Raw genomic sequence first — 17,355 nt, 5'->3', positions numbered from 1 at the left:
AGTTGCGTTTCTATTGTACCAACAACATGGCTGAGTATGAGACATGCATTTTGGGCCTGCGGCTAGCTGCAGACATGGATGTCCAGGATATTTTGGTCTTGGGAGACTCGGACCTCCTGGTGCATCAGATTCAGGGTGAATGGGAAACACGGGATTTGAAACTCATACCATATCGACAATATTTGCACGATCTGAGCAAGCGATTTCGATCAGTGGAGTTCAGACACATCCCGAGAGTTCACAATGAGGTTGCCGATGCATTGGCCACTTTAGCATCGATGTTGCACCACCCAGACAAAATTCATGTTGACCCATTGTACATCCAGGTTCGTGATCAGCATGCTTATTGCAACATGATAGAGGAAGAAGTGGATGGTGAGCCATGGTTTTATGATGTCAAGGAGTACCTCAGGATGGGGATATACCCGGAGCAGGCCACCGGAGATAAAAAAAGAGCCATTCGGCGATTGTCAAATGGATTCTTCCTCAGTGGAGGAGTATTGTACAAAAGAATCCCAGATTTGGGATTTCTGAGATGTATAGATGCCAGTCAAGCCACGACAGTTATGACAGAGGTACATGCTGGAGTTTGTGGGCCACATATGAGCGGATATGTATTGGCGAAGAAGATTCTTCGAGCAGGGTATTATTGGCTCACTATGGAGCGTGATTGTATCAGTTTCGTGCGGAAATGCCATCAATGTCAGATACACGGAGATTTGATTCATTCTCCGCCGACAGAATTGCATACAGTGTCAGCGCCATGGCCATTTGTTGCATGGGGCATGAATGTCATTGGACCTATTGAGCCAGCAGCTACCAACGGTCATAGGTTCATTCATCGACTATTTCACTATGTGGGTTGAAGCTAAAACTTTCAAGTCGGTAACCAAGAAGGCAGTGGTGGATTTTGTTTACTCCCATATCATCTGTAGATTTGGGGTCCCAAAAGTGATCATCACGGATAATGGTGCTAATCTTAACAACAATTTGATGAAAGAAGTATGTCAACAGTTTAAGATTACACACCATAATTCCACATCATATCGTCCCAAGGCGAATGGAGCAGTTGAAGCAGCCAACAAGAACATCAAGAAGATACTAAGGAAGATGGTAGAAAGATCCAGACAATGGCATGAAAAATTACCATTTGCATTGTTGGGTTATCGCACTACCATCCGGACTTCAGTAGGTGCTGTCACACCTCCTTTTTACATACCCACGAGGGTACAGGGGAGTTTTTTCCAATTAAAGGACAATCGAAACGGGATTGGTTTATTTATTTCAGAGTCGCCACTTGGGAGATTTAGGGTGTCCCAAGTCACCAATTTTAATCCCGAATCGAGGAAAAGAATGACTCCATATTACAGTCTGCGTACCAGAAATCCGGATAAGGAATTCTGTTAACCCGGGAGAAGGTGTTAGGCATTCCCGAGTTCCGTGGTTCTAGCACGATCGCTCAACTGTTATATTCGGCTTGATTATCTGATTTTATACAAATATGAACTTATGTGCCAATTTTATCTTTTAACCGCTTTTATCATTTAATGTTATTTTTATCAAGAATTGCAACATCGTGGAAAACACACCTCGAACCACGTTACAGTCAATGTACCCGTGGTTAGAGCTACGTTTCAACTCTGTTGAGATTGGGATTTGGGTCACGTAAATGTGCACCCGAGTTTAGGAAGATAACATTATTAAATACGCGTCTAAAGCAACTAGCGCATTGTTATGTTGGGAAAAGGCCGTGAAATTCGCTAAACGGCCTGTCCCGAATTCTAAGTATTTAATATATACATTTAGAGGGCCCCGCAGCTTGTGCATTTTTGTTTGTCGAGGCTCGTCTCATTCATTATTTTTTTAAAAGGAATTTGCAACGTCATGGAAATGCATCTCAAACCACGTCACAATCAATGTACCCGTGATTAGAGACACATTTCGACTTCGTTGAGATTTGGATTTGGGGTCACATAAATGTACACCCGAGTTTAAGAAAATTAAATTATTAAAGGCGCGCCTAAAACAACTAGCGCATTATTATTTTGGGTAGGGCCGTGAAATTTGCTAAACGGCCCGCCCCGGAATCTAAGTATTTAATACATATATTTTGTGAGGGCCCCGCAATTTGTCCCTTTTATTTGGCGAGGCTCGTCTCATTTTTATTTATTTATTTATTTTTTTTTTTAGAAAAAGGACAAGGCTAAAATAACTACATTTCTTTGCTTCTTTGCGAGGTCATGGGTTGTAAATTAAACTTATTTGATGAAACGAGTATTTTTCTCGCGGGATTAAATTACTACTATGATTTTAACATTACTACTACATGTACAAAGAACTATTAAGACACACATTTAGATAACAATAATCTGAGCATGAAGAAACAAAATGCCGAATAACTACTTAAAATGACGAAACAAAGGAAATACATTCACGACCAAATTTCAATATCATACAGAGTTAATTAAAAAATAGCAATTCGCAAACATCATGTATATACGTCTCGTTCAATTCACGTACTATCCACATGAACTAGGATGGTATTTCAAAACATCACATATACATATTACTAACAGCAAATATGAAGGACACGGATAGAGATGACCTACTTGAGATTAACGTCCGATGCGTTGGACCTGCGACGAAACCTCGGACAACAACCTCGACGAACCAAAGACGACCTCAACGGACCTCACCCCGGACAGAACTTCTGGGCTACCTTTTCGAATGTTTTACGGTTAAGCTTCAGCTGGCGTGTGTGTGTGTTTTCGGTCAGTCATGGCAGGAAGGGGAGGGTCGTTCATGGCTGGACTTTGCAGGACGTTGTTTGGACGTGGGGGTGGCGACTGGATGCTCGCCTTGGTGTGGTATTACTGGTTCGTTGCTGAGGATGCGAGGGGGGCATGACGACGGTGGTTTTGGACGATGCAGCAGCGATAGCTGCTGCTTGACGGGGGTTGGGTCTGTTTGGTAGTGGTTTTGGGATGTGAGGCTGGTGGCGGGCTTTGTTGATGGTGGTGGTTTGGACAATCGGGAATGTGACGGGATGGAGGGAGCTAGTTGTGACGGGGTGCGACTGGTTTGATGGAGTTAGGAGGAGGAGGAGTGGTCGTGGTGGTCGGCGTTGGTTTTGGACAGTCGGGAAGGTGACACAGCAGCAGCAGCAACAGCTGCTGCTCGACGGGGCTGGTGGTTCAGGCGTTGGGGAAGAAGCTGGTCGGAGGTGGTCGTGGGACGGAGAGGGAGCTGGGCGACGGTGGTTGCTGGTGGGTTTGGGTAGTGCTCCGTTAGGGTTTTTGTTCTCCTTCTCTTGAGGAAGGAGAAGATGAACAGTGTTTTCCCCTTTCAAAAATTTCAAAGTCCGTCCCTTGCCAAGTCCAAGTCTCGTGCCTTTGTAGCTTTGGCCAAGACAATGGACCCCACGTGTGTAGGGGTCCAAGATTCATGTCCCCCATGCGCGGTGGGGTTCCCCGTGTACGGTGTTCCGTCCGTGTTCCCCACGCGTGTCCCCCACGTGTGGTGGACTCGGATTATTGTGGGCTAGGTCCGAAAATTAGGCCTAAAACCGGGTAGTTTGAACCCGAATATTATTCTTTTGCCCGGATCCGAGAATAAGAACACGACGTTGCTTAACTAATAACTACCAAAAATAAGACTAATATTTAAAACGAAACTATATCTTTTTTAATACTTTTCAAGATTAAAATAGCTACAAAATATTAATAAAACTATTTTTTTGTAATTTTCGTTTTTTAATAAAGATAAAATATAAAGTAATATTTTTTTTGTATTTTTCCAAAATTCAAATGACTACAAAATATTAATAGAATTATATTTTTTTTTTGTAATTTTCGAATTTATATAAAGTACCAAAATAAAGTACAATTTTTGTATTTTTTCAAGTTTATGAGAAATACATAAACTAAAATTTATATATATATTTTTGTAATTTTTCTTTTTGCAACGAAATACAGTAAAATAGTCAAAATAGCTATATTAGACCTAAATTCACATATTCACGCTAAAAATGTGAAAATTCTCGGGGAGGGTCAAAAATCAGGTGTCTACAGCTGCAACCCCTTATTTGTTGGTATATGGAACTGAAGCAGTAATACCGGCAGAAGTTGAAATTCCGTCCCTTCGGATTGTGGCTGAAGCTGAGATTGATGATGACGAGTGGGTCAAAGCCCGGTTGGAGCAGTTGAACCTAATTGATGAAAAGAGATTGGCAGTTGTGTGTCATGGACAGTTATACCAAAAGAGGATGGCGAGAGCCTACAACAAGAAGGTGCGCCCCAGAAAATTTGAGGTGGGGCAGCAGGTGTTGAAACGAATCCTACCACATCAGGCCGAAGCAAAAGGCAAGTTCGCCCCGAATTGGCAAGGACCGTTCATTATAGCCAGAGTATTGTCCAATGGCGCTTTATGTCTAACAGATATCGACGGGAAATGCGTCGACATGGCCATCAATTCCGAAGCAGTTAAGAGATATTATGTATGATTTTTTTTGATTGTAATTGTTGTTTGTGGTTGGCATTTATCGGAGAATGAAATGACGGAGGCAATTCTTTCATATATCCAAACACTTTATCCTTTGCTTCCCTTTTTGAGCCTTATTCATTCTTTCATATCTCTCTTTTGGAATCAGTAATTAAAATAAAAGAAAAAGAAAAAGAGAAAAACAATGATAATAAAGACAAAAGAAAAGTCACAAGAAAACAAAGAAATTGGGAACTACGTTTGACCTGATTCCTCAAAGAAGGATACGTAGGCGCCTCACGGCTCGGTCATAGTGTAACAAAAAATAAAAACCCCCAAACAAGAAAACTGGGGCAGAAGTTATGTTTTAAAGTTTCAAAAGAGGTTTGATTCCAAGAGTTGTAATGTTTCACCCATCAAAGTTATTTTTGAATTTTTGATAGCCTTTTCTTTTGGCCAGACACGAAAACCCATATTGATGTCCAAAAAAGACCTCCCGATCAGTATCCAAGAAGTGCCAAGTCATGCAAACGGAAGTCGGGAACAACACTCTGATCCCCAACAAAGAAGAGGATCATAAATCGGAAATGAATTGATAGCCGAAAGAATCCCCAACAGAGAGAGTCATATCGGCAGCACTCCAATCCCCAACTGAAAAAATAAAATAAAATGAGAGAGTCTTATCGGTAAAAACCTTCACAGGCACCATAAGGCGACGATAGTTGAGAGAAACGAGAGATTCTTATTAGTGAAAACCCCTCGAAGGGCACTATAAGGCGACAAGACAAGATTGGCGGAAAGGATCCGCATTTGGCAAAAAGTTGAATGCCTGTTTATCCCCAGCAAAATGAGGCCATCCGAAAGATTGATTAATACAAATAGATTGGGTTGATCAATCCGAAATGCACGACATGATCATTGGGATCGGTTATATCATTCAGATAAGTTCTCTTCTTTCTTTTCCCCCAGCATTTGTTCAGAAAGACTTCTTCTTTTTCTATTTTTTTTTTGAAATCATCACTTTTTTTACCTCCCCAGCAGTTTGTTTTTGAAAAGGATTTTCAGAGCTTACTACCAGTTGCCAAAATGGTGCAAAGCAAAATGCGAATAGGACAGGCCAAAGATAAGGCGATAAAGCGAAAAGAAGTTGGTCGCAAGACCAAATGATGAATGGGTCTAGATCCCAAGAGGACCAAATTTCCAGGGGAAGTTGGAGATAAAATGGAAAAGCAACAGTTAAAAGGTTATGAGGATCCCCAGCAGATTTGCGAAATACAGGAACAACTCTGACAAGATTCTCGACCAAGTTCCGCCAGGGTCGGACAACACAGAGCAGGGAAGGAAAAGAAAGGAAAAACCATCCCTAACAGGAGTATCATCCCTAGCAAAATATCATTCCCAGCAAGTTTTGTAGCAAAGCAAGGAAAAGGAAAAAGGGAAAAATCATTCCCAGCAGAAGTGGCACGACCACTCACCCCGTTTTAAACTAACAAATTTTTCTTTGATTTAAAACAGGGAAAGGAAATATTATTGACAGCAGGAAGCAGAGTCATAAAGAAGATTATCAAACTGGGGAAGAAAATTTTCTCTCATTACGAAAATTTTCTTGAAATAAGATAGCCATTTGGGAAAGAGAGAAGATAACACAAGTTTAGAAGAAAATAAAATCCCCAGCAGTATACAAGAAGGGAGATACAAGTTTTAAAAGAAGAGCAATCTTGGAAGAAGCAAGATAACCCAAAATTGTAAAAGCAATGACCTTTGAATCAATATCATCCCCACCATTGTTAAAAGGAGGAAGATAATTCCCCAGCAGTGTCATTCCCGGCAGGTTTCAGGGAAGTGAAAGCACTAAGCTTTAAAGAAAATAGTCTTTGAAGAAGGAAAATGACATATTTGTGAAATAAAATATCGGTGTTATTCCCAGCAGTTTTCAGAGGAATAAAACACCAGTTTGGAAGGAATCTGTTGAAGAAGTTAGGAGCCCGCTTGGAGAATGGAGGCTGAATTATTTTAAGTTGTGGTTAAAGTCAGGAGCCCGCCTGGAGAATGGAGGCTGAATTATTTTAAGTTGTGGTTAAAGTCAGGAGCCCGCCTGTAGAATGGAGGTTGTTATATTTTTTAAGTTGTTGAAGTCAGGAGCCCGCCTATAGAACGGAGGTTGTTATATTTTAAAGTTGAAGAAGTAAGGAGCCCGCCTGGAGAATGGAGGCTGAATTATTTTTAAGTTGAAGAAATCAGGAGCCCGCCTGGAGAATGGAAGCTGAATTATTTTTAAGTTGAAGAAATCAGGAGCCCGCCTGGAGAATGGAGGCTGAATTATTTTCAAGAAGCTGTTAAGGTCAGGAGCCCGCCTGTAGAATGGAGGTTGTGTCATCTTTCAAAAGTTAAGATTGGAGTCAGGAGCCCGCCTGCAGAACAGAAGAATACATTTCAAGATCAAACAGAAGTCAGTATTGAGGAGGGGTACAACAAAAATCCCCAGCATAACAAGCTTTAATGTAGGAAGCAGTATCCCCAGCAGACAGAACGGAATAATAAAACTTGTGCTCAGAAAGGCAAAAGGCCAGTGTCATCCCCAGCAGTTTTCGAAAGAAAAACACCAGAGGAAACACAAGCCGACAAGAAAGCAAGACAACCAGAGCAAGTGGAAGATAGATAAGATTTTGTAACTCCTAGATTAGTCTAGCTTCTTATTTTCTTTTAACACGGTGTAATAAGGAGATCGGTAAGCAGTAGCAACAACATACAACAACAGTAACGACAAAATTGCATTTCCATGGTAGTCTCAGCTACCAAAACTTCCCAAACTACATTAACCTGATTCCCTTCTAGCTAGGGATATGTAGGAAACCTTTGAAACAAAGGTTTGGTTAAATCTTTTTCAAAAAAATGCTTCACACGGAGTACTCGGATGGGCAAAAATCGCTCGCTTTATCTTTGCACGAAAACTCTTCATGTTTTCGGACAAAGAGGGGCAGCTGTGAGCACGTGATTTTTGCCCTGTATGAGAATTACTCCCAAAAAAAAATTAAAATAAAATAATTTTCTTTTGTGTGCAATTTTTGAATTTTACGGCATTTTTGGATAATTATTTGTATTTTTGTCTGTGCAGGTTTATTTATTATATTAATAAAAAATATAAAAATATATCGCATTTGCATTTAATATTTAATTCTACAGTTAGGATTAATTAAGTTTGTTTTACAAAATGAAAAAAAAATCATAAAAAATATGTATTTTGCATTTTTAGCATTTAACGTCCAAATTGTGTGATTTTATCGTTAATTGCTATTTAATTGTGTGTTAATTGTTATTAGGAGCTAATTAGTATTTTTAGATACTTTTGGTTTTTATAATTTAATCTTAACATTTTAGCTTTATTAATTAGGAAATTGAATAAATAGAAAAGAAAAAAATATAGAAGAAGACCAGATTGGGCCTTTTCTTCAATTTTAAACCACAGGCCCAAAGATACCCAACCTTCCCCTACGACCCGATCCATTTCGACCCGGGTCGAACCAGTCCATAACCCCAAAGACCCAACACCCCTATTTCCCTATCTGTCATTTTCAAAACAATACCCTAAACTTAACTGTTGAAAAAAAACTACCCGCCCCCCTTCTTTTCTTCTTCTTCCTCGACTTACCCCAACGACCTCCGAACTCCCAACATCAATGGCTGCCCTCCCATGTCTGCCCGTCGACCACCCTCCAGTCCACCAGCCTCTTCCTCACGACCATGTTGCTGCCACTGCTTCGTCTTCTTCTCCATCGTGTTGGGTTAAACCACCATGAACGACCCCAAGCAAACCGGGCTGCTGCTGCTTCGTCCAGCTTCGACCATGGTTGCCCTCATCCATTTCCATCACCCCATCGTCTAACAACTCCACCAGCTGACCACCAAAACCAGCTCCACCATGAACAACTAACATCCATGGCTGCCTCCTTCGTCTGCGTCCAAACGATCACCCCGTCCGCCATTAACGAGCAGCATGGCTGCTACGTTGTTGCGTCTTCTGCTTCACCTCCCAGCTGCCTCGTCGAGCTCCATGTTCAGCAGTAGCAGCTGCTGCTGCTTCACCGCCTCCATAAACCACCATGAATAACTCCAAGCAAACCGGGCTGCTGCTGCCTTCTGCTTCGTCCAGCTTCGACGGGCTGCCACTACTTCGTTTTCAAACGACACCAAACGACCATCTTCTTCGATCGTCCGTTCGTGGTCATCTTCGGCGTTGAGTTATTTTGGTGCGATAATTGTTTCCGGGCAAATTTGTTTTCGTTCAAGTTCATCGTCGTTCCGATCCGGTTAGTTGGTTTAAGTTTCGTTTCTGTCTGTAATATGTTTGATATTTTTCGGATCTGAAATCAGTATATGTTTGATATTAATTTCGTGTTTATCGTTTTTTTTTATTTTCTTCAGTTTGTTTCATTTTTTTTCTTGTGTAGAAATTGTTAGTTTAATTATAATGTTATTAGATTTAAGTTGAAGTTCAATTAATTATTTCTTCAGTTTGTTTTTATTAATTTAAAAGGATTTAGTTTTAAGATAGAAATATGTTAGTTTGATAACTTGAATCCTTCGTCTTGACTGTAATATTGTTAGATTTAAGTTTGAGGTTCAATTGGCTATTTAATTTAGTGATTTGAATCTGTTTATTTGTTCCGTTTAAGCTTAATTTGAATTTAAACTCAATAATTTGAACATGCTTGTTTGTTAGTGTTGTTGAATCTGAAAGTAGGTTTGTTGTTTAAAAATATTGTTCAGTCAAAATAATTCCAGTTGTTTCTTTGTTGTTCATCATTTAGTTTAAATTTGTTGATTGAATTTGATTAAGAATTGGTTATAACTGCTGTATTTTGGTTAGAATTGATTAGTTGAATTGGTTATACCTGATGGGGTAGAATGGTAAATTGCAATATTTTCAGGGGTAGAATGATAATTTCAGTAATTTCATAGGGATATTTTTGGAATTGAAAATCTGAACAATTATTTATTTTGAGTGCTCTGTCCACTAAACTAATAATATTAAAATAATGTATAAAATTATATGTAGTGGGGGGACAAGACATAATGGTGGGGAATAATGCATTTGTTTAATCAATCATGGGGAACAAGACATAGTGAGAATGCGGGGCTCAAGAAAAGTTGACTAAAAAAAATAATAATTGCATTTTTTATGTAGTAGTGGGTTTGGTAAGAGAAAGTGGATGGTTTTATTATTTGATTAATTGATTAAGGGGTCTGTTTTAAGACATAAATAGAACAGATTTGGACAGAATTAAAAAAAGGGGAGAATGAGCTGAAAATAGAGAGAGAAAATTCGAAAAATATTAAAAGATTTTTAGGGATTCAAATTTGAAGAGAGTTTAAAAAGAAATAATTTTCTGAACATTAAGAGAGAATTAAGGGTTAAACATTAACTGGTCTTTCAATAAATAAATAAAAAAAAGAAGTTCACTTTGTTATTGCCCGTTGATTATTGTAAGCACGTGATTTTTGCTTTACGAGCAATCGCTCCAAAAGAAAATAAAAAATAGTGACAAATGATTTCGCTGTACAATTTTTCGAGTTTTCCGTGACATGTGTTGTTAGTCAATTATGGGTCTGTCCATTTTACATCTAGTCATTACCAAACAAAAATACAAAATGCCTGTCGTTAAAAGAAAATTCAAAAAATATATGTATGTGTGCATCGTTCGTTCTAAGCTGTGATCTAACCATTTTTTTTTATTGTCCATTTATGTGTGTTTATCGTTGTGGGTGTCACTCAATATGTGAGTAGGTTTATTTTAATTTTTACATTGTGTTAGGAATTTTTGTTTAAATTGAAAAAAAAGGAGAAAAGGAAAATCCGATTTTGGGCCCCAAAACAAGGCCCAAAACCAAAGTACTGATCCAGTCCAAACCCAGCCTGCCCAAGCACGGACTCAAACGACGTCGTATCGGCGTCCCCATTTGAAGCCGTTGATCTGATTCAAAGGAACGGTCCAGATCAGGCTGTCCAACTCACCTCAACGACGCCGTTTCAGGCAAGTTGATCTGAGCCGTCCAACCTCATTGATCCAACGGTCCCTGGCTCCCTCATGACCCGACCTATTTAGCCGGTTTAACCCAACCCCTCACCTAAACCAAAACGACCCCGTTCCCATACCAAACGACCCCGTCCTGTTACCCACCAATAGATCTAAGCCGTTCAGATCACTTGATCTAACGGCTCCAATCTCTCTTCCCCTTCCATATATATTACCCCGCACCCCCTATCCGAACCCCCCTTCAGTCATCTCCTTCCCCGAACCCTGAAACCCCCAAACCCTAACGCCGCCCTAGTTTCCCTTCCACCAAAACCCGGCGGCACGAACGCCGGTGACCACCCCCTTCACACCCCTAAAGCATCCAACCACCCTGAACACGAATCCACTAACCACGAACCTCGAATCACCTCCTATCGTCTCGAATCTGGATTTGAAGATTCGAGACAAAACTCGATCTATGCCAAACCACCCCATCTTCATACCAGACACTCCCCTGACCTTCCTCGTGACCAAACCAAGCTTGGTTTGGTCCGAATCTACCCACAACTCCTAAAAATCCAGATCTGAAAATCCAGACCTTAGGACACATGCACCTGGGGAACCCGGCCAGTCTTGACAAGGGTTTGAGGTCTAATAGACCTTAATCAAGGTGTTCTCATGTGAGAACACCCTGATTAAAGTTTGTTCGGCCTCAAGGGTTCGAAGTTGAATCAGAATTTGGGTCATTTTTGATTTCAAACCTTTTTCGGTAAGTTTTCCTTTCTTTTGTTTTATTTCTAATTAAGTTGTCAGCATATTTCTTTGTGTTTGTTTGTTATTTTGTTATTTTTCATTCGGATTTCTTCCATCTCTGTTAAAGGCCTTTTTATTTGGCCAATTGTCTTCTGTTTGTGTTCTGAATATACCCTGTGATATACGTGTTCATCAATTAGATTAATCGTCAAACGAGTTTAATTCATATAAGTTCCCAGTGTTTGAACAAATTTGTCTGAGGTCATTCGGGACTCTATACGTGTTGTTTATATGAACGATTGATTGTTATGTGTTACGATTAATATAGTCGAGTCGATATATGTCGTCAATTAGTTTCAATCGTTAATGGTAACAACTTGATTCGTATTGCTTATTTCTGCTGTGATCGTATTTGAGTCCCATTAGGAACTGAATTGTATTGCCTATTGATTTTGTTCAAATCGAATTAAAGAACATCTAGGGGAAAGGTTATAATGGCAGATTCAGACTTTGATTTTAAAACACGATGCCATTTGGTTTAGACCGTGGGCAGCATGTGTATGGTTAGCTTTAAGGAATTAAAATAATTGGACAGCATGTGCTGTCAGATTATATTCCTACTGCCCATACTTTGGTTAAATAAACAAGTGATCAGTACATTTTAACAACAAAAGAGAGAGGGGCTGTCAGGGATTTCATGGGAGCTTGGTTATTTAAAACAAGTGAGTGGAAAAACAACAAGGGGGGCAATTTTGAGTTGTAAAACAGACTGTAAAGTGTTAAGGTTACGCTATAAAAGAGGGGACCTTCCATTAGAAAAGGGGTTCATTTTTTTTGAGTCTTGAGAGATTCTGTGAGTAAGAAAACTGAAAAGGAAAAACAGAAATAAATTTCAGAACGTTGTGAATGAGTATCGTCTAGAAGAAACTGTGCAAGAGTTCAGTTTGATCAGGTTGTCTTTGTGGTTTTGCTTTTCTGTCGTTTGCCAAGCTTTCTCGTGGTCATTGGATTTCTGTTGCTGTTACATTCAACATTCTGGGCTGTTATTTCCTACTCTGTTTTTCTGGGATTGTTTATTTGTTGCTCGACTCCTTGCTGAGCTTCATCATTGTTGGCTGGTTGTTGTTGCTGTGTTGTTGCTGTGAATCTGCTGTTGCTGTTGTTTGCTGTGTACTACTCAGCTGATCCTTTTCCTTCTTCTTTTGTTCCTCTATACCAGGTACACAACTAATACTGTCCATGTAATTTGAAAGTCGAGCATGAATACAAAAGGGAAGATTTGAAGACATCTATGTCCACATGTAGTTGCTATATAGATGATTATGTAGTGTGTAATGGTTTACAATCTTGTTTGGGTATTGGAGTTGGTCCTTTCATATAGTGAATACAAAAATGTAGTATGGTTTAATATCATATGTTGGTTAGGTTAACAGACAAAAGGATTGGCAGTATACTAGGCTATGTCTTGGAAATTAGTTGTGTTTTGTAATTAGCATTCTCTTTTAATGCATGTCAAAGAATAAAACTATCCGCCTTAGTTAATTTTCATTCTCTTTTGATAAACTGCCTCGTTATAATTATCAAGCCACACCCTTATAACAATTAGCACAAGTCCGCGCCCCTCAACCTTATGAAGGTCGAGCCCAGGTCAAAACAGACCAAACAGACCCGCCTCGGATAAACAGTGGCCCAGGTCTGGCCCATCCCGCATGAGCTGGATTTGGGCCCATAATGTTCGATCAGCTGTCCGTATGCATGGTCATGTTTCCTTATTCTGTAAAAGCATTTCGGATCCTGCTGTAAATAATCTGCAAGCATGTAAATAATTAAGAGATTTTCTTTTATTTTAGAGACGAACTTAATAGGAAATATAGTCATTATAGGTTTATCCTTTAAAATAAAAATGAGACGAGCCTCGACAAACAAAAATGTAGAAGCTGCGGGGCCCTCTAAATGTATATATTAAATACTTAGATTCCGGGACGGGCCGTTTAGCAAATTTCACGGCCCTTCCTAAAATAATAACACGATAGTCTCTTTAGGTGCGTGTTTAATAATCTACTTTCTTAAAACTTGGGGTGTGCATTTCATGCGACCCAGATCCAAATCCCAAAACATCAAATAAAATATGTTCCAGATTGTGGGTGCATTTCATGTGACGCAGTCCAAGGACATGTTTTAAGCGATGTTCACATCCTTTTGAAATAATAACAATAAAGCGGTAAAAAGTTAAAATTGGCACATTGGTTCATAATGGTATTTAAAATCAGATAAATAAGCCGAATATGACAGTTGAGCGACCGTGCTAGAACCACGGAACTCGGGAATGCCTAACACCTTCTCCCGGGTTAACAGAATTCCTTATCCGGATTTCTGGTGCGCAGACTGTAATATGGAGTCATTCTTTTCCTCGATTCGGGATTAAAATTGGTGACTTGGGACACCCTAAATCTCCCAAGTGGCGACTCTGAAATAATTAAACCAATCCCGTTTCGATTGTCCTTTAATTGGAAAAAACTCCCTTGCGCCCCCTCGGGCGCGGAAAAAGGAGGTGTGACAGCTCTGGCGACTCTGCTGGGGACTTTAACCCAGAACCACTGGTTCAGGGTTAGAAATTCGAGCTTAGATAAATTGTTATATTTGGCTTTATCTGATTTTTACATGTTTTGAGCCTAATGTGCTAAATGTTGCTTTTACTGCTTTGATATTATGTGAACTGTATATAAATTGTGCCGAAACCTATACTTTCTGAGTCTTCTAAATCATGAAGAAGGGCATACTTCGTATGACTTCTTTTCTGTATAGTGTCAAATCCCAATTTAGAACGAGGTTCGGATAAGTTGCTAAGCCGGTGAAGCTTCTGTATTCCCGGTACGCTGCCCCCCCTCGGCTCGAGCTGTCCGCTCGGGTAAGCCAGGTCTAGAACAAACACCCAGGTTCTGAACCTAGTATAACAAAGCCACATGCCGGATCCCTAGTAGGAACGTTTATTTGCATCATGTGCATTTGACTTAGGGGACTCAACACAGGGGTTGGGTCCGTCTAGGAATAGCAACCTGAAATAGAAAAGGCCATCCTGATGCATCCTACTCACTGCTTGTGCATTTATTTGCTTCAAACATGCATGATGACCGGTTTTGAATGTTAGGAAATTTTTACAAAAAAAAATATAAAAAAAAAAATAGAAGTAAACAAACCAGTTAGTTTATCACCCGAACTACGTCGGTTTGATTCTCACCGGATGTGAGATACGTAGGCAACCCTCATCGGGTCCAACTCTTTTTCCATTTTACCAAAAATGATATACCATAAAACATATATGTATATATGTATACACATGTATATAAATAAAAAAAATTTTGTTTTTGTCCAAAGATTTTGGTTAGAGTCAAAATAAAGGATTTTGTTTTCACCTAAAAGGTCACCCTAATAAATGTGCAGGATGAACACAGAGCAAAATGAACCATTCTCATCCCTCAGCGAGGTCCCTCTACAACTCCACATGTGGTGGAATGACTTGGAAGCCGATAGCAAAGGGGTAATAGGAAGAATATTGGGAGGTTTTGTAAATTTGTTGGGTGTTGAGCCGAGGACAGATATTCTTGAAGCTCTAATACCATTTTGGGACCCCACCTGCAATGTATTCCGTTTTGTTGACTTTGAACTTTCACCGACACTTGAGGAAGTTGCCGGATATGCGGGACTGAATGAGAAGTTAAGAGGGCAATATTTGCTTTCGCCAAGGCCAGTGTCCCCGCATGCGTTTCTGGATCTACTAAGCATTAGTCGGAAGGTACAACATGACGATTTATCGAGAGGGTGTTGTGATCTCCATTTCTTGTATCAGCGGTACGGGACCCCGCAGGGTTTCGAGGAACCGAACCTTGGGCTAACTCACGGCGGGAACAGAAACAAATGGGAAGCAAGACGTACTTTGGCTTTTATCACAGCATTCTTGGGAGTCATGGTCTGCCCAAGGAAGGACAAAAAGATAGAGATAGGTCTGGTAGGGATGGCCGACGTGGCAATCAAAAGAACCAATAGTACTGTGGTTCCTTTGATTTTGTCCGAAATCTACCGGGCTCTAACTATATGCCGAGAAGGAGGTACGTTCTTCCAAGGTTGCAACCTGTTACTTCAGCTATGGATGCAGGAACACCTCCATCACCGAGTAGGATACATGAACCACGGGTTGACCGAGAGGAATTGTATCAGCGGATTCAAGAAGCGCATGACAGGCGCCAGATTTCCTGAAGGTGTCGAAGAATGGGTTACACGGTTAAGGTCAACAACATCTGACCAAATTGAATGGGCATTTTGTTGGTTGACTGATACTGAGGTTATCTACATGTCAGCTGAAGAATGTCATGTTCTCTTAATGGGGCTTCGCAGCATCCAGCCATATGCCCCTCATCGGGTATTACGACAACTGGGCAGGTTTCAAGTAGTCCCTAATGATGAAAATCTGAGCAAGCATGCCTTGGAATTAAGCCCGGGAGTCATATTCCCCGAGGGGAAGATTAGAAAACTGTGGCATGAATGTAGATTCTTGGAGCCCAAAACCATGGTACGAGAGCTAGCTAAAGGTGAGGTAGACCCAAAGTACGATGCTTGGTTCGAAAGAAGGTTTCAGACTCGGCAAAAACCTGCTAAAAGGGCCCACGTCCAACACTTCACCGATGATTCACAAGAGCAATGGGGATGGTTAAAAAGGGAGAAAGGTTACCGGGTCGAAATCGGGAAGCTAAAGCAACAAGTTGAAAGGCTTGTATTTGAGAACAATGTGCAAGTCGCCTCGGAGCAGGCTGAAAGAAACAAGTTAGCCCAAGAAAACCAAACCTTGAAGGCCCGCCTTCGCCAAGCCAGTAAGAGTAACGTTGACCGACAGAAGCGTCGCTCTGATGAAAGATTGATAGCAAGTTTGAGAAATCAGGTCATCCAAGGCCAAGAAGAATTAGAACAATCAAGAGCTTGCATAACAAGGATGAAGGTCAGAGGGGCAAAGTACGCAATGGCCCGGAAGCAGCATTTGCAACAGGTCATAAGGGATTATGAAATGAGCGTCAGAATATTAAGGGAGACGAGCTCCACTCTACATGATCGGATCGTCAAACAAGCACGAGACGCCCAGGCCGACAGAAGACAGTGCTACGATGCAATGGACTGCATGGAAAGACAAATGGAGTTGTTTCAGGATCAACTTGCTGACGATGCTCAGGCACTGGGGTTAAAAAACCAACAAATCAGGCAGTTGCTCAGTGAAAGAGATAGCATTCGAGCAAGGATTGATGAAATAGGGCATTACATCTACATGAAATGCTTGGCATGTGAGCGAACACCTCGGAAGACCCTCCTTGTTTCCATCATGGGCTGCGTCCGCCGGATTATGAACGAGTTGAAGAACCTGCAAAGAGACCTTACACCTAGAGCCGCGGAAAGGCCGAATGATGCCTCGCGGGCCCTTAAATTGGAGAATTAGTTTTGGTCAAGTCCTGTTTATTTGGCTTTGGTTGTTTTTCCATATGTTGTTTTCTTTTCATTAAACCAAGTTTAAAACCGTGGAGTCTGTACTTCTGCTATTTTTATTTTAAGTACTGTGTAATAGCAAATTTTGATAATAAAATTAAGTGACTCCAGAAGAATTACTGTGTGTCTTTGCTTTGAGGCAGAAGTACGCCTGGTCTGATTCACGCGGGGATGTGATACGTAGGCAATCCCCATAAGATTCGACCGCTTTTAATAAATAAAGAAAAGAAAATGTAAATAAAATAAAACACAGAGTTTCGCAAAATACTTTAAAAGAGACGAATGAACAAGCCGGGATGACGCATGTGGTTTGAAGCAAAGCATGTAGAAACGGTTAACTGCCTAGGTGCATTGCATCCTCTATGTGTTATGATCAAATCTGTTAAGCTCTAACACTAACAAAGTTTGTTGTTGTCTGATACCAGACAGTTAGTTGTTAAAGAATTCTGGCAACACATTCATACCAAACCAGATCCAAAGGACCGGTAGCAACAAGCATGACTACTTCAGAGAATAGTAATGAGGAAGAAAGGCCGATGAGCCAGTTGCTAAAAGAGGCAATGGAAAAGATTGAAAGGATGGG

This window comes from Nicotiana sylvestris, chromosome 12 (genome assembly GCF_000393655.2).
Source record: "Nicotiana sylvestris chromosome 12, ASM39365v2, whole genome shotgun sequence".
NCBI classification, from domain to species: domain Eukaryota; kingdom Viridiplantae; phylum Streptophyta; class Magnoliopsida; order Solanales; family Solanaceae; genus Nicotiana; species Nicotiana sylvestris.
The sequence above is the reverse complement of the archived record's forward strand: the minus strand, read 5'-3'. Positions refer to the sequence as shown.